The 27,974-nt window shown below is 40.6% G+C and overlaps 1 protein-coding gene across 9 annotated transcripts in view; it reads right to left on the reverse strand.

Annotated features, from left to right (window-relative positions):
• Positions 1–27,974, reverse strand: part of fbxw7 (F-box and WD repeat domain containing 7) — a 424,910-nt gene that overhangs the window by 218,031 nt on the left and 178,905 nt on the right. The window lies entirely within an intron of this gene.

Genomic DNA, 27,974 nt, shown 5'->3' on the forward strand with positions numbered 1-27,974 from the left:
ACTGTTTTAAAGAGTCCGAAAACACCCTCAGTTCTTTGTGTTATGTACAAATCTTAGAACGTAGCAGGATAGGCTAACTTAGTTGGTTAAATATACAGGATCCTGGGTTTTTAAAAACAGAGATATAGTGCATAGAATCCAAATTATGCTAAACCTAATAAAACACTAGTCCAGATGGAGTACTGTGTCCAATTCTATCCAAGACACTTTAGGCTCCAGATATGAGAGATTATAGTTACTGTGTATTGACCTAGAGAAGGCTAAGTACAGGTTTCATAAAGGTACTCAGTATCATGAAGGGTTTAGATAGATTAAATAAAAATAACTGTTTTCAATTGCTGAAGAGTCAATAACCCGGGGAACAGATTTAAGGTGATTGGCAAAAGAACGGGGCTCAATGCGATTAAAAAAAAACTTTACAGAATGAATGGTTAGGATTTGGAATGCACTGCCTGAAAGGGTGATAGATACAGATTTAATAATAGCCTTCAAAAGGAAATTGGAACTAACTAGATTCCTCTTCAAATGAGCTGACAGAGATTTGACGGGTCAAATTACCTCCTTCTGTGCTTCCTAATCTATGATTCCATGGTATTCTTTGCAGGAAAGCTTTCTCTGTGATTGTTGTGCTTATGCACTTATAAACGGGTTCCAGGCAAGAGCCTTGCATACCCATTTAATGGTACACAAGTATGACGATCAAGGGGAAAAATTTCTCCCACTATATTAACAATCTATTCAAAAAGAAATAAATCCAATGAGTCAGATGACTGGAACTTGGAGATAAAGAGGGAGAATAGTGCATTTATAGAAGCGCTGCACAAAATATGACTCCATCAGTGAACAACACAATTGTGGTGTATGGGGTACAGATATTTCAGTATATATGACCAAATATGTACCTTAGTTTTGAATCACAATATGATTGTTTGAAGAAAGCGTTAATGTATAAGGTCACTCTTGCTACCAATACACCCGTTTACTTGTTATTAATTTGCTCCGAAGCATTTAGTAAATTCATTACATGTGATCCACCTTCAATATATCACAACTCTTGGTATTACAAACAGATTACCTTTTCTAAGGTATTAAGTGAAATGTTGGCACTCAAACTATTCTAGACATGAGGTATTCAAAAAACATGCTTTCTAATGTTAATTGCACTGAATTAGATTTATGAGGCAGTGGGTGGCATTTTGAAAAAAAAACCCTGTTCTTTCATCTCTGGTGTCAAATCTCATAAAAGTGTAAGGAACCTACATATAGAAAAATATATTGGAGCAGGGGTCAGCGCACAAGCTAGCACTATGGTAATTCTTCCAAGACCAATATCCAGTGGATGACAGGTCCATCTAGTTCCTCTTACTGCCAACAATATGGCCCAGCCATTTTAAATTCATAACACTTGTATGTCGGTGCTCTATCCGTATAGTTAGTATATAAAAAGACCCAAAGCTGCCAGGAGAATAAGAGTAAGCTTTTCACTCTTCATAACTGCAATTTTGACTGGTGCCTGAAGCAGGAGCTAGTGAACAAATTCTTTCAACATATAAATGATTTACAATCTATCATAGCAGAGAAACTTCATTAGATGGTTATGATTCTGTATAATTTATTTTTGATAGCCTTTTAAGCCTTACGCCAGCTATTATCCCTTATTTTCCATTAACCCTCAATAAACCCTTTCCTGCTAGAGTCCATATGCTCCAAATTGAACATCTTCATGGAAGTGATCAGTGAAACAACTGTACAATTACAGTAAATGAAACTATCTGGTGTAAGCTTCTTTTTCCTCAATTAAAGTATTTCTTCATAACTTCAATTAAAATCTAGAGTAATGCTTTTTCAGTTTGCATTACTTTTCTTGTTTTTATATACATCAGTTGACAAAAAAACTCAAAACCTTATGAATTTACAATTTTAAAAATTAGAAAATATATCCAATGCACTCAAATTAGAGCAACATCACATGCTTAATGGATAAAATCAAATATTTACCCAAAACAAAAACATCAATTTGTCTACAAGATATGTCTGTTTGTCTTCCCAGAATTAATGCTTTTTCCAAAATAATAAACTTCTACTTTTTGAGCATGGTATACTATGGAAATATCATGGAGAAAATAAGCATACACCTGGGCTTAAGGGTATGAAATCATGAATGACCGCAGAGCAGTTAGATGAGGATGCAGTTATCTTTACTGATGGCTGTTTGTCAATCATGTGTTCACACTCTATCCTGAACATCCAAGCTGATTTGTCTCATCATCTTGGATGACTAGGCAAATTAGTTCTGCATAGATGAGTCAGCTTTGAATGGCAATCTTCTCAATGCCACAGAGGGAACTGATATGGGAAGTGTATATATCACACTTGTGCAATACTGTATGTTCCTCTTGGGTTGGGGCTCAGGCATTTTGTTGATGCAGCACGGAGAGAGTATTACCCTTGTATGGATTTTGACTGTATGATCGGACAAACGATCAATGCATCGTACAGAGATTCCACCCCACTGTGCAATATTTGTAATTAATTGTGGTTGACACTGGGAGCCTGAAGGAGTTAAATGGTCCATTCAAATGCTCCAGCATACTGTGATCTTGAAGATCAAGGTTTCTTCCTGATCTTCACTTCAGTTAAGGGTTGACAAATTAATTTCCTGAAATAGTTAGATTACATAAATTTTTTAAAAAATCTAAATACCTTTAATACAATTTTCAAATGTGATAGAATAATATTGCACAAGTTTTATATATTGTTCAGTTCTCCCCAACATGCTAATATCACTGCATCACACAGGTAAAACAATAATTAAAACATGTCAATTGTAATGTAAAATCAATAGTAGTGCTCAATGGCTTAGTGTGATTTCAATATCTATTTAGAGGAGTGATGAGAGATCTTGTAATTAATTAGTGTTGTTCAGCTGGCTTTCTTCAAATAGTATAGTAAAAAGCTCCCACAAGAGCACCCCTGCCAAAATTATGTAAACTCCTAATTTTTTATAGAGATAATTTAAACCAGTTTAAGACTATGAAAATTCCTCAAAAGATCCATTGAAACCGCCAGGAACAGTATCTGTCATTAAAAAAGTCTGCTCATGGTATAAATGACATTTATGAAGAATCACAAACAAGAGATAACAGAAAATATTCAATAAACATAAATCATACAAACCTAAAAGAACGTCAACCAGAAGTGAATTTTTGTAAAATTTTGTACTAGAATAGTCTAAAATCCAATTTTGTCAGTTTTAAAATTGATTTTTAATCAAGTATTGTAGTTTCCTGTATTGGTCGGTAAAATAATTCCAGATTGTACACTATCAGGAGCTCAAGTAGCACCCTTGTGAAAACGGGAAATAAATCAGAATCAAACAAAAACTAGACAAGCATATTCCAAAGAAGCATGCTCGTATCATGGTGGCAATGTTGATAAATAGAACTTTATAACATTCTATATTTCTCACATTTAATAATCCTTTCTTCCTTGTGGGCAAATTAGATATACACAGGTATAAAACATGGAACACAGGACTTAACATTCCTGGCTGCTTCCCCAGTGTACTTAAATGCACTCTAAGGAAAATTGTACTTCAGGATGCAGCACATCAAGTCATAGTGTAAATGGGAAAACAATGCCCTGAAAGTATTTTGGAAAAGTAACAGCAGCAAACAAGTCAATGTTGACGAGTCTGCAGCATGAGGCATACTTTACTTCAAACCTGCTGCAGCAATATGACCATATCATCCATAAAAAAATGTTTTTAATAGACTGATAGCTAAGGTTAGAGATAAATGAACGCTTGAACAGCATAGCTTGACAAATTTCTGTCGCGAAAAGCCAATCATTGTTCAAATGGAAGACAAAAGCAAAGTATTGCATATACCAGAAATCTGAAATAAAAACAGAAAATACTGGATACACTCATCAGGTCTGACAGCAGCTGCAGAGAATGGTTTTTTTATTTGTTCATGGGATGTTAACGTTGCTGGTAAGGGCAGTATCTGTTGCCCATCCTTAACTGCCCTCGAGGTGATGGTGTTCAGCTGGCTTCATGAACTGCTAAAGTCCATGTTGTGAAGGTGCACTCACAGTGCTTTTAGGAAGTAACTTTCATGTTTTTGACCCAATGACATTGAAGGTACAATGAAATAGTTCCAATTCAGGAAGATGTGAGATCTGGAGGGGAACTTGCAGGTGGTGAGTTACTCAACACAGAATTCTCAGCCTCGAAATTGTTCTTATAATTACAGTATTATATGGCTGCTCCAGTTAAATTTCTGGTCAACGATGACCCCAGGATGTTGATGGTGGAGTTTCAGCAATAGTAGTGCCATTGAACATGAAGCGGGGTTGATCAGATTGCCTCTTGTTAGAGATGGTCACTGCCTGCCACTTGTGTAGTACAAATGTTACTTGTCACTTAACAGCCAAACTTTAATGCATATGGACATGGACTGCTTCAGTATCTGAGGAGTTGCAAATGGCGCTGAACATTGTTCAATCATCAATGAACATCACCACTTCTAACCTTATGATGAAGGAAAGGTAATTGATGAAGTAGCTGAAGAGTTAATGTTCTTCATCCTTCCATTTTTCCCTCTCTGGTTTAAAAACTGTTACATCACTAAGCACTTCCAATTTTGACAAAGGGTCACCAACCTGAAACAATGGCACAGATCGTCGAAACCAAATAGTGACAAATGTGGAGTTGTTGGCAACGGCATCAGAAGCTCTGGGGAGCCAGGATATTCTTGAACCCGGAACTTCCGGTTCACTCCTGGGACTTGTAAATATGTAAATTTGGGCCGTTTGCCTGGTACCTTTTTGTACTATTCCGAGCAGGAGTGAAACACTGCACACGACCTTCCGAAACCCCAAAACTGCTCATGCTCCCGATACTCCCGTCCTGCAACCCAACAATGCACACTATGTCCCGACACTGCTCAACCGCACCCCAAAACCTCAACAGAGCTTACTCCCCAGCCCCAGACACAGCTCACCGCCATCCCACACGCTGGGGTGAGGGGGGGAAGAGCAGTGTCAGGGGTTGCTGGGAAGATATAACATTTTTCATAATGTTATTGGAATTTATTCTAAAGTAGAGTAATAGTGAGGTCTGTGTCTACGTGTGTGTGTGTGTGTGTGTGTGTGTAACTTAATTAAGTTAAAGGCAGCTGATCTGAAGGCTTTGATGTGTCAGAAGGTTTGAAATGTTAAGACAGTAAACACAGGTGTAAAGGGAACCTTCGCATTTTTAAATAAACCAGACGAGATTGATTCAAAGGAAGGGGGGAAATGTTTCATCTAGCCAGGAGGTGTTAAGAAACAGTGCTTTTATTTTTCCCAAAGATTACTGGTAAAATTCGTACTATGAGAGATTTTTATTATTAGAAAGGTAAAGTCCGAAGATATAGTGAAAGAATGGGAATTTGCATTCAAAGGGGGAATATGGATAAAGGAGAGAAGGATGTGTGTAAGGGAAGGCACTGTAAGATCTAACACAAGTGTGAAACACCTCCAGCATCTACGCCAAAACCTTGAATTGAATTGTTCAGGGTATCGTGTTTCTTTGCTTGGGTCTTTTAAAATCTGTGTGTCTTACTGTTGCCTTAACGAGAGTATAACTGGGAGCTAGATTAACTAGGGGATTTAGAAGTTATCATACTAGTAATTTGTAGATCTATGTGTGTACTTAAAATAATTTCTTCTATTAATAAAGGTTTAATTTAGTTTTGTAAGAAACCTATAAGACTTCCTGGTCTTATTATTACTGAATTCAAGGCACACATCTCAAAATTTATACAAGTCGCAAAACTGTTGTGGCAGTTGTTTCAAGTTTCCCTTTGGGATTTAAGCAGCTCAGCCTTTACCATCGGCTGTGCCATAACAGAGGGTTGTATGCAGGGTTGTGGGTTTGAGGGCTGAGCACTTTCAGCAGTTCAGGAGGGGGCAACATGAGCAGTGTCAGGGGTGCGGGGGGGTAAGGAGTGTCAGGTGGGGAATGGCAGTGTCAAGGGTGAGCAGGATCGCGAGACAGACTGGGTGAGAAATTTTGGGGTTTCAGGAAACGGGGCTAAGCTGTGTTGGGTGGGCGTACCTAATATTAAAAAGACATGACAGGTATATTTAAAACTGTAAAATTCACTAAACTGAAGGCAGTTCCTGTGTGAAAGGGAGGATGGCATCGTTGGAATTGCACCTCACTGCAAAGTCTCCTGATTCACCTCACTGTGGATCCACATGCAGTCAAGACAGGAAGGTCCAGTGTAAAAAGATAAGGTCACACTTTTGAACATGGTCAATGCATGCGCTCCTGCTCTGCCATTGACCGGAAGATCTGGACCACGAACTTTGTTTCTCTCCATTGTTGCTGCCAGACCTGCTGAATATTTCCAACATTTTCTGTTTTTATTGTTCAAATTGTACAGAATTGTTTACCTCAATTAAAGGCATATTTCCAGAAATCAAGGGAAATGCTAATTTATCCTTTATTAATGGTTTGCTTTTTTAAATCAATTTGTTTTTCTTGAGTTGTGTATCAATGCTGGTTCCAACTGTAATTTCAACTGTTAGATCGAGAAATTCAACAGCTTATATCACTATCATTACTCCCAATCCACTAAGTATATTCCTATCCTTCCATGACAATTTTTAAAGTAGCTGTTTTTAATTAATTGGATTGCAAATGCGAGCAATTCTCAGTTGATTAGAAGGAAGCGTTAAAGTAAGCCACATCAGCTAAATTTTGCTTTTGGATACATAACTGTAGCATTAAGATAAGTATCATCATATCAGGGCCTTACGAATAAACAGAGGAAAGAGATATTTCCTAGAGGAGGCAGTTTCACTGCACTTTGGGATAAGATTTTGCCTTTCCACCTGACTTGCATGCAAATGTAGCTTCAGTCTGAAGCCAAAAACCACTTCACTCCAATGTCAATCTCATACTATCAATGCAAAGTTAAAATGGCAAGATTAATAAAACACCTCCAAGGGTATGTTGTTCCTTATAGGCATCAAGCTATGCTAATCAACTCTTCCACTTCAATGAAATAAGCAGTGTTTATCACTTGGTTCAGTAGTAACTTTTGCTTCTGAATCAAATTGCAAGTTCAAAGTCCACTCCAAAGACCTGGGGCAGGATCTTTAGGTTGGCGAGCAGGGTCCAGGGCCCGCTCGCCGACGCATAAAATGACGCGGGATGATGTCGGGCGGAACTCCCGACGTCACCCCGTGTCATTTCCATTTTCAGGTCAGCGGGGGCGTAGCCGAGTCAGCTGTGCGCCCGCCAACCTGTCAACGGCCTATTGAGGCCATTAATAAAACAATAAAACAGGGCTGCCCGTCCAACCTTAGGGTTGGCAGCCAGGCTGGGAGCCCTGGCGGGCTTAAGTAAAAACATGAAACCTCATCCACGGGCGGAATGAGGTTTCATGAGGGTTTTTAAATATTTAATAAATGTTTGAGTTAAAGTGACGGATATGTCCCAACTCATGTGACAGTGTCCCATGAGGGGATATGTCAGGGAAATTTTTTAAACATTTGCCTTAAAAGTTTTAATTCTGAGCTGATCCTGGGGCAGCACTTAGCCTCAGGGAGATCAGAGCGCTCTTTTGCGCACATGCACAAAAGAGCGCACTCCCAGCTGAGGGAATCTCCCCCACCCCCACCCGCACAGGTCCTGGCGGACGTCACTCTGGGCTGGCCTTAATTGGCCCACCCACTTAAAATGGCGGCACCGATCGGCCAGCGCCCGCTCCTGCACTTCCCCCCTCAATGGGGGGAAAATTTTTCCCCTGGGCACAAGATTCAGTTTAACACTTCAGTGCAGAACTGAGAGAATGCTGTTCTGTCAGAGGTTCCACCATTCAGAATTTCTAACAATGCACAGCTTGCCTATTTAGTTGAATATAAAGGAACTTATGGCATGATTCAAAAGAGAGCAGGACAATTAACATAAGAAATAGGAGCAGGATTAAGCTATTTGGCCTCTCGAGCCTGCTCCACCATTCAAGATGATCATGGAAAATCTGGTCATGGCCTCAACTCCACTTTTCTGCCTGCCATAACCCTCAACTCCTCTGTTTATCAAAAATCTGTCTGTGCAGAGAATTCCAAAGATTAACAATCCTCAGAGAAGAAATTCCTCATCTCAGTTTTACATGGGAGGCCTCTCATTCTGAAATTGTATCCCCTTGCTCCAGATTCTCTCTCATGAAGGGATCCCCCACTATTTCCTGGTGTTCTGGCCTATACTTTTCCCTCAAACACTATTACTGAAAAGATTAACTGCTTATTTATCTTATTATCTGTGCGATCTTACGATGTGCAAATCGGCTGTCACATTTATTATGATAGTGCACATATTTTCAAAAGGGTTTTATAGCAGTAAAGCACTAGTCTTTGGGGATGTGAACAGCACTCTATAAGTCAATAGGTTTCAATAGCTCAATTTGATCATTTTTGAAATGAACTATGATTAAGTCATTTCAGCAAAGTGGTAGGTTCACTTGTAAAGTCATACTCATATAATCCACAGAAAAATTAATTCACTTCAAAACTTGAGTGCAAATGATTTGTCCATTTTTAGATTTTTGTCCATTTGAATTTGTGCTTTTCCTTAATTCTTCCATGTTTATTAACTTCCTTTTTGCTCCCATTATCTGCCATCTTTCATCTATCGCTGCTCTTTACTTCATCTACACAAAGTACAACGTTTTTGCAAAGAATACTCTGAAGCACTAAGAAATTGAGGCCTAATGAAAAGTATTCTTCAGCTATGGTGAACAAAGAGCAGCACTAAAACAACTTAAGCAGCAATATTGAAAATTAAACTTGTGGGAGTGAGTAGTAGGGAACTTATCAAAGGGAACTGAACAATTTAAATTACGCATCACTGTTCTGAAGCCATTTACGGCTGCAGGGGCAATAGGAATATTTTGCTAAACTGGAATTAAAATGGTTTTGCAAAGTTCAACAAATTAAAATGTTAAATAATATGACCACGCTTAAGATTGTGGGCACGAGGCTGTATTAAATCACATATATAAAGTTAGGCACAAGATCCAATCACATATAATATGCATTCCTGGGCTGGCATTTGGTTGTTGCATTAACAGAAAATATGGTTACATCAGATTCAAACTGAATTCCAAAATTCAGAGTACTTTAAAGATAAAATGCTTTTCAATCTATTTTTTAACTACTCAGGTTAAAAAAGTCTCAGATTTTGTGAAGCTGAGGGAGTTAACTGCATTTTTGCTAAATATCCTCTGTAAAATAGATGATAGATGTCATTTTTTGTTGCTAGCTGTAACAGCCATCACCCCATCCATTCGTGCTAATGATGTGGTTTCCCATCACCAGCACATATAGACCCATTCCAATCAGGGGAGGACCAGCAGCCAGCATCTCGATCTCAAAACAATATTTGCACAGGTCGACTAGCTGGTGGAGTAGAATCATAAATACCACAATATAAATGGGACCAATTACACAGCACACAAAGCACAACTGCTTCTTCCTTATCATGCAATGTAAATATATCAGTTTCTCAAAGTTAGATTTTTTCCTCCTTTTTTGAAGGTGTGAGTCAAGATTAAATTAAGCTAATAGAGGTGAATCAAGATGTTCACTAAAAACATGTATGAGAAGCAAGAAAAAAGATAAAGCCCAAAGAGAATCACAAAAAACTGGCAGGCACAATAAGGGGAAATTGAAAATGATTATATAAACACAAAGTCAAATAGTTAAAGGAAGACAAGGACCAGTGGAACAGTGCTATGGAGGATGAGGGCATGACAACAAAACTGAATATGTACTTAACTTATGATCCTAAGTTTCTGCACAAATGTGTACCATAGAACCATAGAAAAGTTACAGCACAGAAGGAGGCCATTCGGCCCATCTTGTCCATGCCAGCCCGAGGACACCCAGGTGCCCTTTCTAATCTCACCTTCCTGCACCCGGCCCATAGCCCTGCAGCTTACAGCACTTAGGGTGCAGATCCAGGTACTTTTCAAAGAGTTTAGAGTTTCTGCCTCCAACACCAACTTGGGCAGTGAATTCCAGACACCCACTACCCTCCGCGTAAAAAGGTTCTTCGTCATGTCCCCCCTACACCTTCTGCCAATTATCTTGAATCTATGTCCCCTGGTTCCAGAATTCTCCACCAAGGGAAACAATTTTATCCTGTCCACTCTATCTATTCCCCTCATAATTTTGTACGCCTCAATCAAGTCATCTCTCAGCCTTCTTTGTTCTGAGGAAAATAACCCCAACCTATCCAATCTCTCCTCGTAGCTACACTTTTCTAACCCTGGCAACATTCTTGTAAACCTCCTCTGCACTCTCTCCAGAGCTATTATGTCCTTCCTGTAATGTGGTGACCAGAACTGCACACAATACTCCAATTGTGGCCTCACCAGTGTTTTATACAATTCCAACATTATATCCTTACTTTTATATTGTATACCTCTGCCAATGAAGGAGAGCATTCCATATGCCTTCTTTACAACCTTGTCTACTTGAACTGCTGCCTTCAGGGACCTGTGTACTTGTACACCAAGATCTCTCACTTCTTCTATCCCGCTTAGTATATTCCCATTTATTGTGTAATCCCTGTAACTGTTTGACCTCCCCAAACGTATGACCTCACACTTCTCTATGTTAAGATCCATTTGCCACTTTACTGCCCACTCCACCAACCCATCTATATCGTTTTGGAGATTATGGCTATCCTCTACACTATCCACTACTCAGCCAATCTTTGTGTCATCTGCAAATTTCCCAATCGTGCCCCCCACGTTCACATTCAAATCGTTAATATATAATACAAACAGCAAGGGTCCCAACACTCAGCCCTGTGGAACACCACTCGAGACAACTTTCCATTCGCAAGGGCATCCATCGACCATTACCCTTTGTTTCCTGTTACCAATGCTAGTTTACAACGTACAGAATTTATTCAGCGACTATAAACCACAAACAATGTAAGGGCATAATTCCAACAAGACAATTGTTTTGTCTCCAAAAGAAATTCCAAAATTCCAAAAGAAATACAGGTCCTGATCCAAGCTTAATATTTTCTCAAATTAATTGTTGCACTCCATTGTTGGTTGGAATTAAAGAATTCAGAGGGGCAAGCAATGCAATTAGCCAGCCATGGAGATACTGAAAAGAATTGGTGAAATTCAAAGTGGAAAAAAAGCACTAGGCCCAAAAAGCAGGCATCATGAAATATGCAAGAAAACAGTAGAGGCACTTATGTAAACATGTTTGAGATTGCAAATTGCACTAGAGGAATGTAGGGTCGCCAATGTAACAGTTTTGTTCAAAAAGGGAGAAAGGGATAAACTAGTTCTGATGCTGTACCATAACTTAAAATGAATACTCACAAAGAAAGATTCTGTTAATTAAGGTCAGCATCACGGGTTTGCAAAAGGCAAGTTGAGTGCAACAAACGTAGTAGAGCTCTGGGTAAATAAGAGTGTATCAATGAAAGAAATACAATGGATGTTGCACATATGGATTTACATGAGGTGTAAAATTAGTGCGCATAACATCAAAGTCTGACAGAATGGATGAAAAACAGGATAAAAGGACAGGGTAGAAAATGGGATAAAGTATCTTTTCTTCAACATGTTGGGATGTAAACAATGATGTCTCCTTGGGGTACGGGTTGAGATCATTGAAAAGGGAAATCTACATAAATGATCTAGATTTAAATCGATAGGATAAATTTTATCAAATATTTGTCAACCAGATACAAATAGCAAGCATGGTTAACTGTAATGGGGATTCTAGGCAATTTTAGTATGAATATGGATAGTGAGGAAATAATTTTTGAAATTTTGTCCACAGGATATGATTGACAGCAGCAGTGTCATATTTACTGCCATCTCTAGTTGCTCTGAAGTGGTGGTGATGGGTCTCTTTCTTGAATCACTGCAGTCTTGTAACAGTGAGCCTGCTCATTGACCAGTTAGGTAGGGAATCCAGGATTTTGACCCAGTGATGAAAGTATCATAATTTTTTTTATTATTCATTCACGAGATGTGAGCTTCGCTGGCTGGGCGAGCATTTATTGCCCATCACTAGTTGCCTTTGAGAAAGTGGTGGTAAGCTGCCTTCTTGAATCACTGCAGTGCATGTGGTGTAAATACACCCACAGTGCTGTTAGGGTGGGAGTTCCAGGATTTTGACCCAGCAACAGTGAAAGAACAGCGATATATTCCCAAGTCAGGATGGTGAGTGACTTGCAGGGGAAATTCCAGGTGGAGTGTTCCCACATATCTGCTGCCCATGTCCTTCTAGACGGTACTGGTCGTGGGTTTGGAAGGTGCTGCCTAAGAAGCCTTGGTGAGTTTCTGCAGTGCATCTTGAAGATGGTACACTGCTGCTATTGTGCGTCGGTAGTGGAGGGAGTGAACGTTTGTGGATGTGGTGCCAATCAAGCAGGGCTGCTTTGTCCTGGATGGTGTCAAGTTTCTTGAGTGTTGTGGGAGCTGCACTCATCCAGGCAAGTGGTGGATATTCCATCACACTCCTGGCTTGTGCCTTGGTGGGCAGGCTTTGGGGAATCAGGAGGTGAGTTACTCGTCGCATGATTCCTAGCCTCTGACCTGCTCTTATAGCCACAGTATTTATATGGCTAATCCAGTTCAGTTTCTGGTCAATGGTAACCCCCAGGATGTTGACAGAGGGGGATTCAGTGATGGTAATGCCATTGAACATCAAGGGGTGATGGTTGGATTCTGTCTTGTTGGGGATTGTCATTGCCTGGCATTTGTTTGGCATGAATGTTACTTGCCACTTGTCAGGCATGAATGTTACTTGCCACTTGTCAGCCCAAGCCTGGATCTTGCTGCATTCGGACATGGGCTGCTTCAGTATCTGAGGAGTTGCAAATGGTGTTGAACATTGTGCAATCATCAGCGAACAACCCCACTTCTGACCTTATGATGTAAGGAAGGTCATTCATGAAGCAGCTGAAGATGGTTGGGCCGAGGCCACGGAGAGTTACCTGGACACTGTGTTTCAGGAGACAGTCACACCCCTTAGATTAGTTACATCAAATTTGCATTGTGGTCAGGGACAAGAGGGTGTGACTGCGAGTGAGGCAGGTATGGGGATCCAAAATTTAGCTTTGGAGGAGCCTCAGCCAGTGCCCTTTCCAATAGGTATGAGGTTCTTGCTCCCGGTTTGGAATAGGGCACAGACTGCAGGGAGGATGATCGAGCTGACCACAGCACCATGGTACAGAGCACCATTCAAGTGGAGGGGGGCGGTGAGGGGAAGAGAAATGTAGAAGTAATAGGTGATAGCATAGCTAGGGGAATTGATACTGTTCTCTGCAGCAAAGGCTAAGTCCCGAAGGCTGTGTTGCCTACCTGGTGGCAAGGTGAAGGACATCTCTTCTGGGCTGGAGAGGAACTTGGAGTGGGAGGGGAAAGATCCAGTTGTCATGGTCGACGTAGGTACCAAAGACATAGGTAGGACTAGGAAAGAGGTTCTGCTGAGGGACTACGAGCAGCTTGGGGCTAAATTAAGAAGCAGAACCACAAAGGTAATAATCTCCGGATTACTACCTGAGCCACAGGCAAATTGGCTTAGGGTAAATAAGATTAGAGAGGTAAATGCGTGGCTCAAAGATTGGTGTGGGAGAAATGGGTTCCGATTCAAGGGGCACTGGCACCATTACTGGGGAAGGAGAGACCTGTTCTGTTGGGACGGGCTTCATTTGAACGATGCTGAGACCAATGTCCTGGTGCATCGTATAACTAGGGTTATAGATGGGTCTTTAAACTAATTAGTGGGGGGGCGGGGGGGGTGTTCGATTGAAGGGAAGTTTAAAAAATCAGAAAGAAATGAGAGCAGAGCTGCAGGGTAGTGAAGAGGTGAACGATAATCAAAGTGTGACAGGAAGGGGCAGAAAATTTAAGCAGAAGAGTGCAGCAGAAATTAGAACCAGAATGAGCAACAATGGTAAAAAGTCAAAACTTAAAGCCCTTTATTTGGATGCACGCAACATTCGTAACAAGATGGATGAGTTGACAGCACAAATAAAAATAAATGAATATGACTTGATAGCTATTACAGAGACGTTGTTGCAGGGTGACCAAGACTGTGAACTCAATATTCAAGGGTGTTCAAGATTCTGGAACAAATGAACAAAAAGGAAAAGGAGGTGGGGTAGCTTTGTTAATAAAGTGAGGAGTGGTGAGTAGTGATATAGGTGCAATAGATCGTGATGTGCAATCAGTTTGGGTGTAAATAAGAAATAGCAAGGGGAAGAAGTCACGGGTGAGAGTTGTCTACAGGCCCTTGAAGAGTTGCCTCACTGTAGGACAAAGTATAAATCGGGAAATAATGGAGGCATGTAAGAAGCACGCAACAATTTTTATGGATGATTTTAATCTGCATATTGACTGGACAAATCAGATTGGCAGGGGTAACATGGAAGATGAATTTGTAGAGTGCATCAGGGATAGCTTCTTAGAGCAATATGTTGCAGAACCTATCCAGGAACAGGCTATTTTAGATCTAGTAATGTGTAATGAAGTGGGATTAATAAGAGAATTCATAGTTAAGGATCCTCTAGGGTGGGTAGCGATCAAAACATGTAGAATTTCAAATTCAGTTTGAGGGTGAGCAACTCGGGTCTCAAACCAGTGTCTTAAACTTAAATAAGGGCAATTACAAAGGTATGAAGAACGTTGTCTAAAGCAGGCTGGGAATGGATGAGCAGTGGCAGGCATTTAAGCAGATATTTCATAACGCTCAGCAAAAATTTATCCCGGTCAAAAAGGAGGCCTTGATGAGAAGGATGAACCACCCATGGTTAACAAAGATGGTCAAGGAGAGTATCAAATCAAAAACTAAGGCATGCAAAACGGCGAAAACTAGTGATAAGCCAGAAGATTGGGAATTTTTTTTTAGGAACCAGCAGTGAATGACTAAAAAGCTAATAAACAGGGAGAAAATTGATTATGAATGTAAATTGGCAAGAAATATAAAAACAAAACAGCAAGAGCTTCTACTCGTATAGAAAAAGAGAGTGGCTAAAGTGAGCGTGGGACCCTTGGAGGATGTGACTGAAGAATTGATAACGGGGAACAGAGAAATGGCAGATAACTTAAACCAATATTTTGCATCGGTCTTCACGGTGGAGGACGCTATAACTACCCCAAAGCTATCAGATAACCAAGGAGCTAATGGGAGGAAAGATCTTGTAACAGTGTCCACCTGGAGGGACAAAGTGTTTGATGAACTAATGGGACTTAAAGGCAGATAAGTCGCCAGACCCTGATGACCTGATTCCAAGGGTTTTAAAGAAAGTGGCTGCAGAGGTAGTGGAGGCATTGGTCAAAATATTGCAGAACTCACTGGATTCCGGGAGGGTCCCAGCGGATTGGAAAACCGCTAATGTGACGTCCCTGTTCAAGAAGGGAGGGAGACGAAAAGCAGGAAACTATAGGCCAGTCAGCCTAACATTTGTCGTTGGGAAAATGCTAGAGTCCATTATTAAGGAAGAAATAGTAGGACCTTTAGAAAAGCTTAACGCAATCAAACAGAGTCAACAAGGTTTTGTGAAAGGGAAGTCATGTTTTGACAAATTTGCTAGAATTCTTTGAGGATATAACAAGTGGAGTTGATAAAGGGTAACCGGTAGATGTAGTGTTTTTGGATTTCCAGAAGGCATTTGATAAGGTGCCACGTGAAAGGTTATTGCACAAGATAGGCGCTCACGGTATTGGGGCTAATGTATTAGTATAGATTGAGATTTGGCTAAAACACAGAAGACAGAATCGGGATTAATGGGTCTTTTTCAGATTGAAAAGATGTAACTAGTGGAGTGCCACAAGGATCAGTCCTTGGGTCTTAATTATTTACCATCTATATTAATGACTTGGAGGAGGGGGCAGAGTGTAATGTATCCAAATTTGTTGACGATACAAAAATAGTGGGAGGACATGTTGTGATGAGGACATAAGGAATCTGCAAGGGGATATAGATAGGTTGAGTGAGTGGGCAAAACCTTGGCAAATGGAGTTTAATGCAGGAAAGTGTATGGTCATGCACTTTGGTAGGAAGAATCAAAAGGCAGACTATTATTTAAATGGAGAGAGAGTCCAAAAAAGGAGGAATCTTTTTCCAGAGGAATCTGGGTGTCCTTGTGCATGAAACACAAAAAAGTTGGTATGCAGGTGCAGCAAGTAATTAAGAAGGCAAATGGAATTTTGGTCTGTATTGCTAGGGGATTGGAGTTTAAAAATAGGGAAGTCTTGTTACAATTGTGCAGGGTGTTGGTGAGGTTGCAACTGGAGTACTGTGTACAGTTTTGGTCCTCATGTTTAAGAAAGAATATACAGGCATTGGAGGCAGTTCAAAAGAGGTTCACCAGGCTGATTCCTGGGATGAGGGGGTTGACTTATCTCGAACGGCTAAACAGGTTAGGCCTTTATTCATTAGAGTTTAGAATAATGAGGAGGAGAATGAGAATATGTGGCGGCGATGGCATAATGGTATTGTCGCTGGACTAGTAATTCAGAGACCCAGGGTAATGCTCTAGGTACCCGGGTTCAAATGGCAGATGGTGGAATTTGAATTCGATAGAAATCTGGAATTTTTAAAAAAGTCTAATGATGACCATGAAACCATTGTTGATTGTCTTAAAAACCCATCTGGTTCACTAATGTTCTTTAGGGAAGGAAATCTGCCATCGTTACCTGGTATGGCCTACATGTGACTCCAGAATGTGGTTGGCTCTTAAATGCTCTTAAATGCCCTCTGAACAAGGGCAATTAGGGATGGGAGATAAATGTTGGCCTGGCCAGCGAATGAATTAAAAAAAATGAGGGGTGATCTTATTGAAACGTACAAGATTCTGAGGGGGCTTGACAGGGTAGATGATGATAAGATTCCCACTAGTGTGGGAATCTCGAAGTAGGAGCTATAGTTTTAAATGAGTGTCCCCTTATTCTGTAACTGAGATGCGAAGGAATTTCTTCTCTCAGAGTAGTGAATGTCTGGAATTCTCTACCCCAGAGAGTTGTGGAGGTTAGATCACAGAAAGTATTTAAAGAGGAGGTAGACAGAATTTTGAAATGTCGCAGAGTTGAGGGCTATGAGGAGCTGGCATGAAAGAGGGAGTTGAGGCCTGGGGCGGATCAGCCATGATCTTACTGAATGGCGGGGCAGGCTCGAGGGGCCGATTGGCCTATTCCTGCTCCTAATTTATATGTTTATATCACACTACCCTGGGGAACTCCTGCAGTGTTGTCCTGGAGCTGAGATGATTGACCTCCAACAACCACAACCATCTTCCTTTGTGCTAGGTATGACTCCAACCAGCAGAGAGCTTTCCTCCTGATTCCCATTGACTCCAGTTTTTCTAGGGCTCCTTGATGCTGCACTTGGTTAAATGTGGCCTTAACATCAAGGACAGTCACTCTCACCTCAACTCGGGAGTTCAGCTCTTTTGCCCATGTTTGAATCAAGGCTGTAATAAGTTCAGGAGCTGAGTGGCCTTGCTGGAACCCAAACTGGGCATTAGTGACTGCTAAGCAAGTGCCACTTGATAGCACTGTTGATGGCCCCTTCCATTACTTTACTGATGATCAAGAGTAGACTGATGGGGCGGTAATTGGCCAGGTTGGATTTGTCCTGCTATTTGTGTGCAGCACATACCTGGGCAATTTTCCACATAGCCAAGCGTTGTAGCTGTACTGGAACAGCTTGGTTAGGGGCGCGGCAAGTTCTGGAGCACAAGTCCTCAGTACTATTGCCGGAATATTGTCAGGGCATTGGATACTGCAAAGGCTATGGGCCTTCGGTCAGTTCTTGATGTTACGTAGAGCGAATTGAATTGGCTGAAGACTGGCATCTGTGATGCTGGGACACTCCAGAGGAGGCCGAGATGGATCATCCACTCGGCACTTCTGGCTGCAGATTGCAGCAAATGCTTCAGCCTTTTCTTTTGCACTGCTGTGTTGGGCTCCTCCAATATTAAGGATGGGGATATTTGTGGGGCCTCCTCCTCCAGCGAGTTGTTTTATTGTCCACGACTGTTCATGACTGGATGTGGTAGGACTGCAGAGCTTAGATTTGATCTGTTGGTTATGGGATCGCATAGCTCCCTTTATCACATGCTGCTTTTACTATTTGACACCCAAGTAGTCCTGTGTTATAGCTTCACCAGGTTGACACCTCATTTTTAGCTACGTCTGATACTGCTCCTGGCATTCCCCCCTGCACTCTTCATTGAACCAGGGCTGATCCCCTGGTTAATGGTTGAGTGGAGGATATGTTGTGTACAATTCTGCTGCTGCCACAGCCCAGTCTTGAGTTGCTTGATCTGTTCGAAATCTATCCCATTTAGCACGGTAGTAGCGCCACACAACATGATGGGGGGTATCCTCAATGTGAAGGCGGGACTTCATCTCCACCTCGACTGTGCGGTGGTCCTCCTACTGATACTGTCATGGACAGATGCATCTGCAGCAGGCAGGTTGGTGAGGATGAGGTCAAGTATGTTTTTCCCTCTTGTTGGTTTCCTCACCACCTGCTGCAGACCTAGTCTAGCAGCTATATCATTTCGGACTTGGCCATCGTAACTTTATGCAAGGACATTCTGCGCCCTTGCCATGCTCAGTGCTTCCTCCAAGTGGTGTTCGACATGGAGCAGCACTGATTCATCAGCTGAGAGGGGGTGGTATGGGTAATCAGCAGGAGGTTTCCTTGACCATGTTTGACCTGATGCCACGAGACTTCATGGGGTCCGGAGTCGATGTTGAGGACTCCCAGGGCAACTCCCTCCCGACTGTATGCTACTGTGCCGCCGTCTCTGCTGGGATAGGACATACCCAGGGATGGTGATGGTGTCTGGGACATTATCTAAGATATGATTTCATGAGGTGAGGATGACTACGTCAGGCTGCTGCTTGACTAATCTGAGACAGGTCTCCCACTTGTGGCTTTAACTCCCAGATATTACGAAGGAGGACATGGATGAGATTTCCATTGTCATTTCTGGTGCCTATGTCGATGCTGGGTGGTCCGTCCAGTTTCATTCCTTTTTTGTGACTTTGTAACAGTTTGATACAAATGAGTGGCTTGCTCGGCCATTTCCTAGGCATGAAAGAGGTCTGTGGTCTGGAGTCATATGTAGGCCAGACCAGGTAAGGACGACAGATTTCCTTCCCTAAAAGGCATTAGTGAACCATCGACAATAGCTTCTGGATTACTGGATTTTTCATTGAATTCAAATTCCACCATCTGCCGTGGCAGGTTTCGAACCTGGGTCACCAGAGCATTTCCCTGGATCCCTGGATTGCTAGTCTAGCAACAATACCACTACGCCATCACCTCCCCTCAAAGTTAGGTAGGTGTATGGCTTGGAAGGGGTGATATTCATGATGTCACTGACTGAGAAGTGAGCAATGATACATTTTGAGGAAGAATAAGGAGAGGACGCACACATTAAATGGTAAAACTTCAAAAGGAGCACAGGTACTTGGGAGTTAGGTAGATTAATCTTCCAAAGTGGAAGCTCATTTCCTTGGAAGTTGCATAAAAACTGTGCAAATAGGATCTTAGTTTATAAAAAAAACAAGCAAACATTTATTACAAAAGTAGATAAATGCTGGATGTATAAAAATCATTGATTTGACTGCAGTTAGAATGTGGTTACCAGGTTTGGGCACCTCGCATTTGAAAGGATATCAAAGGCATGGAAAAGATGCAGAAGAAATTCAATAATATCAGGGATGACAGACTTTTGTTATGAGGAACGAGCAGAGGAACTGGAGGTCTTTTCAATGTATAAAGGTGGTGTTGACAAAAAGATAAATGAGGGAAAAAAAAATCACTGGTTAATGAATCATTAACCAGAGGGCAAAATTTAAGATCAAATAAACAAGGATTTTTTTTAATGCAGAACCTTTACAACATGGAATGCCTTACCAAAAACTGTGGTGAATGCTGGATCCATAATAGCTTTGAAAAGAAAAACTTAAATGATATGGGAAAAGGGTAGGGGAATCAGACTCTGTGGATTGCTCTTTCAGAAAGCTGAAACGCACAGGCTCGAAGAGCCAAATGGCCTCTTTCTATGCCCAAACAGCAACTGTAACTACACTTCAAAATAACGCATTATCTGAGGAGCTCTTACTCATTTCTGAAATGTGATTAGCCACCACCAAAACAGCAACATGTATTTATTGGCACCTTTAACATGGTAAAGCATCCAAGGTGCTTCACAGGAGCATTATCAAACAAAATTTGACACCAAGCCACAATGTTAGGGCAGATGACCAAAAATTTAGTCAAAGGGACAGATTTTAAAGGAGCATCTTAAAGGAGGAGAGAGGTGTAGAGGGGTTTAAGTGACTGAATTCCAGAACTTTGGGTCTTGGCAACTGAAGTCATGGCTGCAAATGGTGGAAAATTAAAACCCAGTCTGCTCAAGAGGCCAGAATTGGAGGAGCACAGACATTTGCGGGTGATAGGGCTGGAAGAGGTAGGATGGGGTCAGGTGGTGGACTGATTTGAAACCAATTATGAGACTTTTAATTGAGACATTGCTTAGCCACTGCAGATCAGTGAGCACAAGATTGACAGGTGAACAGGACTTAATACAAGTTAGGACATAGGCAACAGAGCTGTAGATCGTGTCAAGTTTTCAGAGGGTAAACCGAGGGAGATCCAGTCAGAGGTCTGTTGGATTAGTCAAGTTTAGAGGTAACAAAGACATAGATAAGGGCATCAGCAACAGATGAGGTGGGGTGGGGTCAGCATACGTTACAGAAAAATGCAAATCTTTATTCATCATATACTATGTAATGACTACTAGAGTGTGCATGAAATTATGTGAATCACTAATTAGGAGAATAACCCTGACGATTTTGTGCAAACTGAATTCACCTTAAATGCGTGGAAAGCAACGTAACAGTAAAGTGGGCACATCACTGAATTAATCGAATTAGCAAGGCCAAATTGATAAAAGAAGTGTTTAGCCAGTCCATGAACAAAATTTAAACAGATGAAGCCAGAAACAAAATGTCAAAGTTTACCTATTTTATATCCAGTGTAATCAACCCTTAAAATGGGTGTAATATGATTTACACTGGTATGTTATCACTAAACTGTGCAGAGGAATGACAATTTAAATATGAACTCCAATAAATATCATAACGACAAATTCAATGAACACAAATTCTACCAGGCAGAGTAAAAAATGTTTCCCTAAAACCACGATAATAAAAAGGCCTAGAGAAAGTCTTCCATTAGAATGCAGTGTTGGAGAATGCATATCTATTCAACTGTTCATGTGTTGGCCCAATGTCCTATAATAGAGAATTTCATATGTAGTTTGGTATCTAACTATAAAAAATGCAACCTTGCAATACTTTATTAGTCAACTGATTGATATCATACCTTCAATTAGTTCACAAAAGCTTTTCATATACATCAGGAGCTTTTGCAAGATTGCACAACTCTGAAGGATAAACCGATAAGAAACTTGAAAAGCAGACCTGGTAGCTTTATGAAATAAAAACAGAATTACCTGGAAAAACTCAGCAGGTCTGGCAGCATCAGTGGAGAAGAAAAGAGTTGACGTTTCTCGAAACGTCAACTCTTTTCTTCTCCACCGATGCTGCCAGACCTGCTGAGTTTTTCCAGGTAATTCTGTTTTTGTTTTGGATTTCCAGCATCCGCAGTAGTTTTTTGTTTTTATAGCTTTATGAAATTGTTGCTTTAAGTAACCTTAGCAAAAAAAGAAGCCCCATCATTTGTCAAAGTCCTTCCATTTAAACCTTCACTCACTCTCCATCTTATACCATTGTTGTTCCATCCAAAGACCCTCAGCAACTTTTTTTTGGCAGTGGGGGTTACAGAGATAAATACTTCCAAGTATTTCCTTCAAAGGCACACTTAAGTGTTAAGTGGGAATAAGGTATTTATCCATTTCATTGTGTGAAGACAGCAAAGGCAGAAAGGAAATCCTGGGAGTTCAGTTAATGAATAAAAGCTACTCAAGCTTCACTTATGGCTTACATATCAGCTGAAATCAACAACTGTTACCACCTTGCAGATTCCTGCTATCTATCCATTTTCTTCACTGCTTTAAGTGGCCCCAGCTGCTCACTGAATGGTATTTGTCTGCATCAGCTTTATGTGCAATTAGTTCTTGGGCTCCTTCCAAGACCTCAATGAATCAACTCTCTTATCCAAACTGATTCATTGCTTACAAACTGCAAGAAATTAAAATTTGTAAAAAGATTTATCAACTTCTACAGCATACAATCAGTAATGCAAAGGAAACCCAAGTCTCTATCATAGTTTTTGAGAAAGGCACACATAATGGTTTAGTAATTTATACCAAGTTGTGACTCAGCAGGAATAATACAAATAAAGTGCAATTCCATTAATGAGTTTATTATTTTAAAATACTGTTTCACAAGTTTATATATAGTCCTCAACTTTCTGACATGTATACATTGATATTCCTATACTATAGCCTGGAACCTTTGCTTCCAAATGGGCTCCATTTACACTGCACAGGTTAAGCAACAAGAATAACTGCACATGAGAGATTCTGGTGTGCACAATTCGTACAAAACTCTGTTAGCAATCTTGGCAAGAAGGTCCTACAATGTTGGGAAAGTATCACTGACCCGATGGGTAAGCAAGTCCAGGCCAGATAAAAAAGCTGGACCATATCCAAGTACTGCCACATTCAGTGTTCGAAGATACTCCAGGAAACAATGTCCAAAGGGAGTCAATCCTATAAAGCAAATGGCTTATGAATGCAGGGAACACTCAACTCAATGGTTGAATCTATCTTGTTGGCACTGAGTTTATGGCGATTGTCATAAATCTTGTACAAAACTAGTAGGATGAGAAAGCATGCCAATGCCTCCCAAATTTCAGTTCCATTCATTCTACAGAAAAAATGAGCCAGAATACATTTCCACGCTGCATTTGACCAACAGAACAGGTGGAACTGACAGTACAAAAGTAATCCAATTAACTTCACTACTGCTGCATATCTGCACTCTCCTACCCCAGATCAAGAAAACTGGCATTGGTTTATTCTTGGGCAGTTTGGGAAAGCCAGTTACACGAATGTCAGAACATGTACGGTGGTGCTTTATAAGTTTTAGTTAAAGTAGCAAACAGACCACTTAGCCAATTGCAAGTAAAGTTTGATTCCAGGGCTGTTTGAATTCTATTTTACTGCTCTTGTATTGTAACAGCATTGCATGCACATGTACATTTTGGCTGCCTTTGGACCATTGCTACGATCACCTTTTCAAATATTTCCTCCTTTAGCTCATTGCCAATTTCTGCCTCATTACATTATTATGAGGCACCTTTGGACATTTTTCTCCATTGAAGGATGCTGGACTAAATTTGGATTGTCCAATCCAACTGTTCTATTGGTTCAATAAAGCAAGTTGTTGTTGTTAGACTGACCATTAGTACACCCATTCAAGTTTTTGCAGGTTATGCACAGGACTTGGTTTTGGATAATCTCATGAACAAAGATTAGGAAATGTGCTAGATTTCCAAATAACATAATCTACTATCATTTCTTCAGGTTGGTATTTTCAAAAGCAGTTAACATAGATTGAATAGTGCATTGCGTTAAACACCTCATATCTGACATGGATTCTAATCCAACCCTGCCAAGGTGAAGCTTTCCACTACTGGTTTTTTAAGGATCCGTGTGAAGTGAGTTTGGACAGTCTCAATCCAGTTTCTAACAATATAAAACTGGCGAATTCAGAACTAAACTGGCACTCTCAGTGAGGCTACAGGATGATTGGTACAAGTGGATGAAACGTCACACTGATCCAGTAAGGAACATTCCCGAGATGGGGCTGATGCACAGAGTGGCGGGAGCTGCACTCTGAAATCAAACTTACTTTACTTGACGTAGGAGTCCTTAATGCTGATGAGTGTGTCCAAACTGGAAGGGATTTTACTTACCAGCTGAAGCCCAATCAGTCCTCATTCTGATAAGCAAAAAATTCACCAAAGGCGACTAAAAAAAAAAAATTCCTAATGCACATATCCATGGGGCATACTCATTGTAGATGCACACTGCTGCTAGCTGTACTCATGTTAAAATTTTTTGACACTGGGTTATGCTTCTGAAAATTTATGGTCGTTATGTACCAGAATACACAAGGTCACTTTCATTCAGTAGTTGCTTAGTTTAAAAACAGGAAACAAATGGGTACCCCACCCAACAAAGTTCTATTTATAAGTAATAATTGAAAGGACCACCAGCTTATTAAGGATGATTTAGAATATGCTGATATTAAGTCAGAAACAGTCTACAACACTATCACACTGTGGAAACAGCTAATAATGCAGCACAAAGTTTAATGGTTTCAAATTTAAGTAAAATAAGTGAAACTGGACTTGAAACACCATCAGCAATATGATGGTATGTCGTTGATTGATGGTACCATTGCACTCAGTTATTACATTAGCTATCTCGTCAAATATGATTCATTTGTATGAAGGGAATGCAATTAGTGGATGGACTTTTAAAAAAACTCAACGATTTATCCCAGCCAGTTTACATAACAGCATAGCACAGAAATGGGCCATTTGGCCCAAGTGGTCCATGCTGATGTTTATACTCCACATGTGCCTACTCATCCTTTATTTAACCCCATCATATCCTTGTATTCCATTCTCCAACATGTGCTTATCGAGTTTCATGTGTTAGCAAGTTCCACATTTTAATCACTCTCTGGATAAAGATTGTTTCCTCTGAATTCCCATGGATTTATTATTGCCCATCTTGTATTTGTTAGCTCTATCTTTGGTCATCCCCACAATTTTCTCCACATCTACCTTACCAAATCATTTCATTATCCTGAAGTGTTCTGTAAAGTCACCCATTAACCTTTTCTTTTCCAAGAAGCCTGTTCAGCCTTTCCTAATAGCTATAAGTCTGAGTTCTGATATCATCCTTGTGAATCATTTTGCACGTTCACCAATGCTTTTATATCTGTTTTTATAATTTAACCAGAGCTGTGCGCAGTATTTCAAGTTTGGTCTAACTAAAGTACTATACAAGTTTAACATAACTTCTTTGCTTTTGAATTCTATCCCTTCAGTAATAAACCTAAGTCCCTGTTTGCTTGTTATTTAATGGCCTTATTAGCCTATGTCGACGCTTTTAATGATTTGGGTTTCTGTAGCCAAAGCTCTCTTCGCTCTTCCATCCAAGTTAGCCTATTGTCCAAGCCGTATGTGGCCTCCTTATTCTTCATGCTAAAATGCACCATATCATTTAGCTACACTGAATTTAATTCGCCACCTTTACAGCCATTCTGCAAGATTTCAAATTTCTGTTTGTTTTTTGTCACATTCTTCCTTTAGATTAACTGCACCACCAATTTTGTGTCATCCGCTAATTCAGAAATTGTACTTCCAATTCCCCAGTCCAAATCATTTTTGAAAATTGTGAACAAGTGTCCTCAGCGCCAATCCCTGTGTAACACCACTGGCCACCTTTTGCAAATCTGAGTAACCATTTTAACTTCTATTGTTTTCTGTTTGATAGCCAGCTTCCTATCAGTTCTGCTACATGTGCTCCAACTCCACACGCTGATATTATTGATTAATAAACCAACAATGTACACTGTCCAATTCCCCAGTCCAAATCATTAATGTAGACTGAAAAACACTGCTCTCAGTGAAGATCCCTGTGGAACACCACTTCCTATCTTTTGAGAAGCTGAGAGGCTGCCCTTAGACCTGATCTGTTTTGTACCTAGCTTGCTGTCTATTCTGCTACCTAACCCCTCATTTCACATGTTTTGGCCTTGTCAAGTCTACCTGGTGGTACCTTATTGGAAGGTGTTTTGAAAATCCAAACATATTACCTCCACTACACTATCCTTGTCTACTCTTGCTGTCCCTCTTCAAAGAATTCAGTAAAGTTGGTCAAGCATCATCTTCCCTTTTGTAATCTGTGCTGACTACTGTTTATCAGTCTGCAACTTCACCTTAAAATTGAAGTTTCTCACACCTGATACTGTCTTCCTTCACTAAGGTTCAGACATCGCAAGTGACCAAACCAATTTATATAGGTTTAATAATGTCTGTTTTTGTATTTTGTGATCTTATAACACCTAGTTTCCCATATGCTTGCTTTGTCTTTACAGCTTTGTTAACTTGCTTCGTTATTTTTCAAGATTTGTATATCAGAAAGCTCCAAGTCTCTACTTTTCCTCTAAAGTTTACCACTTAGTGTATATCTTGTTCACTTTCATATTTCTCTGCCCAATCTACTGACCCATCCACATTACTCCAAATTGCTAACAATACTCAGGCAATTATTCCCCATAATATATATGCTGATTGCAAATTTTGACATTGTTACCTTATAACTGAATTTAGATTATAAATCCAATGGTTCTGACCCTTCAGGGACACCACTGTTTGCATCTCTTCAATCCAAAATAAATCCATCAACCAACTTCCTATCCATGCTACTACATCCCCTTTAATTTCATTAATAAGCCTCTTGTGTGGCACCTTATCAAGCACCTTTTGAAAATTCACATGCAGAACATCCACAACAATGTTCCAAGTAGTAAAACGACCCAAGGTGCTTCACGGGAATGTTATCAAACAAAATCTGACACTAAGCCATATCAGGAGATATTAGGGCATATGACCAAAAGCTTGGTCAAGGAGGTAGGTTTGAAGGATCATATTAAAGGGGGAGAGAGAGGTAAAACTGAAAAAGAGTTTAGGGATGAAATTACAGGGCTTTGGGCCTAGACAGCTGAAAGCATGGCTATCATTAGAGAGGCAAAAAAAAAAAATCAGAATTGCCAGGAGGCCAGAACTGGAGGAATGCAGAGGTCTGGGAGGATTGCTGGGCTGAGAGAGATTACAGAGATAAGGAGGGATTTCAAAATTCTCATCCTTTTGTATTCAGTTGAGGCATTGCTGGACTGGGTGCCAACGTAGCTCAGCAAGTACAGGGGCGAGGGGTGAACAGAGTTGGTGAGAGCCTGAATAACAGAAGCAGAGATTAAGATGTGTTCAAATTTAGAAGGTGAAACAAGGAAGGCTAACCAAGACAGCATTCAAATATAGGGCTCTGGGGATAACGTAAGCATGGATAAGGGTTTCAGCAGTAGATGAGCTAAAGAAAGGGCACATACATGTGATAATAAACAAGAACATAAGAAATAGGAACAGGAGTAGATCAAATGGCCCCTCAAGCCTGCTCTACCATTTAATAAGGTCATGACTGATTCTCAAACTCAACTTCACTTTCCTGTCAAATCCTTTGATTCCATCAGAGTCAAAGAATCTACCAAATTTAGCCTTAAATATATACGACGACTAAGCAACCACAGCCCTCTGGGGTAATGATACCTTTCAGTGAAATCACCCCTCATTCTTCTAATCTCCATAGGCTGATTCTACTCAATCTCTTCTCAGAGAACAATCCTTTCACCCCTCTAACTCCAAGAATCAATCTAACGAACCTTCGTGGCACACCCCACTAAGGCAAGTATATTCTTCTTTTGGTACAGAGACACAGTAGTAACCCAGGTGTGGTTTCACCAAAGCTGCTACAATTGCAGCAAGACTTCCTTACCTAAAAATGTGAGGTACCAACCTGGTGAAACTACAACACAGGACTACATGCATGCTAAAAAGTGGAAGCAATATGTTCAACAGACTGTAGCAATCCCACAGCCAACACATCAAGTTGAAGCTTGCAGTCCTGCCACATCCATTTGAGAATGGACAATCAAACAACTAATAGGGTGAGGAGGAGGTGGCTCCATGAACATCCCCATCTTCAATGATGGCAGCACCCAGCACATCTGCAACCATTTTCAGCCAGAAGTGCTGAGTAGATGACGCATGTCAGCCTCCTCCATCTTCAGCCAATTAATTTCACTTCACATGAT

Source organism: Cetorhinus maximus, chromosome 1 (genome assembly GCF_964194155.1).
Source record: "Cetorhinus maximus chromosome 1, sCetMax3.hap1.1, whole genome shotgun sequence".
NCBI lineage: Eukaryota > Metazoa > Chordata > Chondrichthyes > Lamniformes > Cetorhinidae > Cetorhinus > Cetorhinus maximus.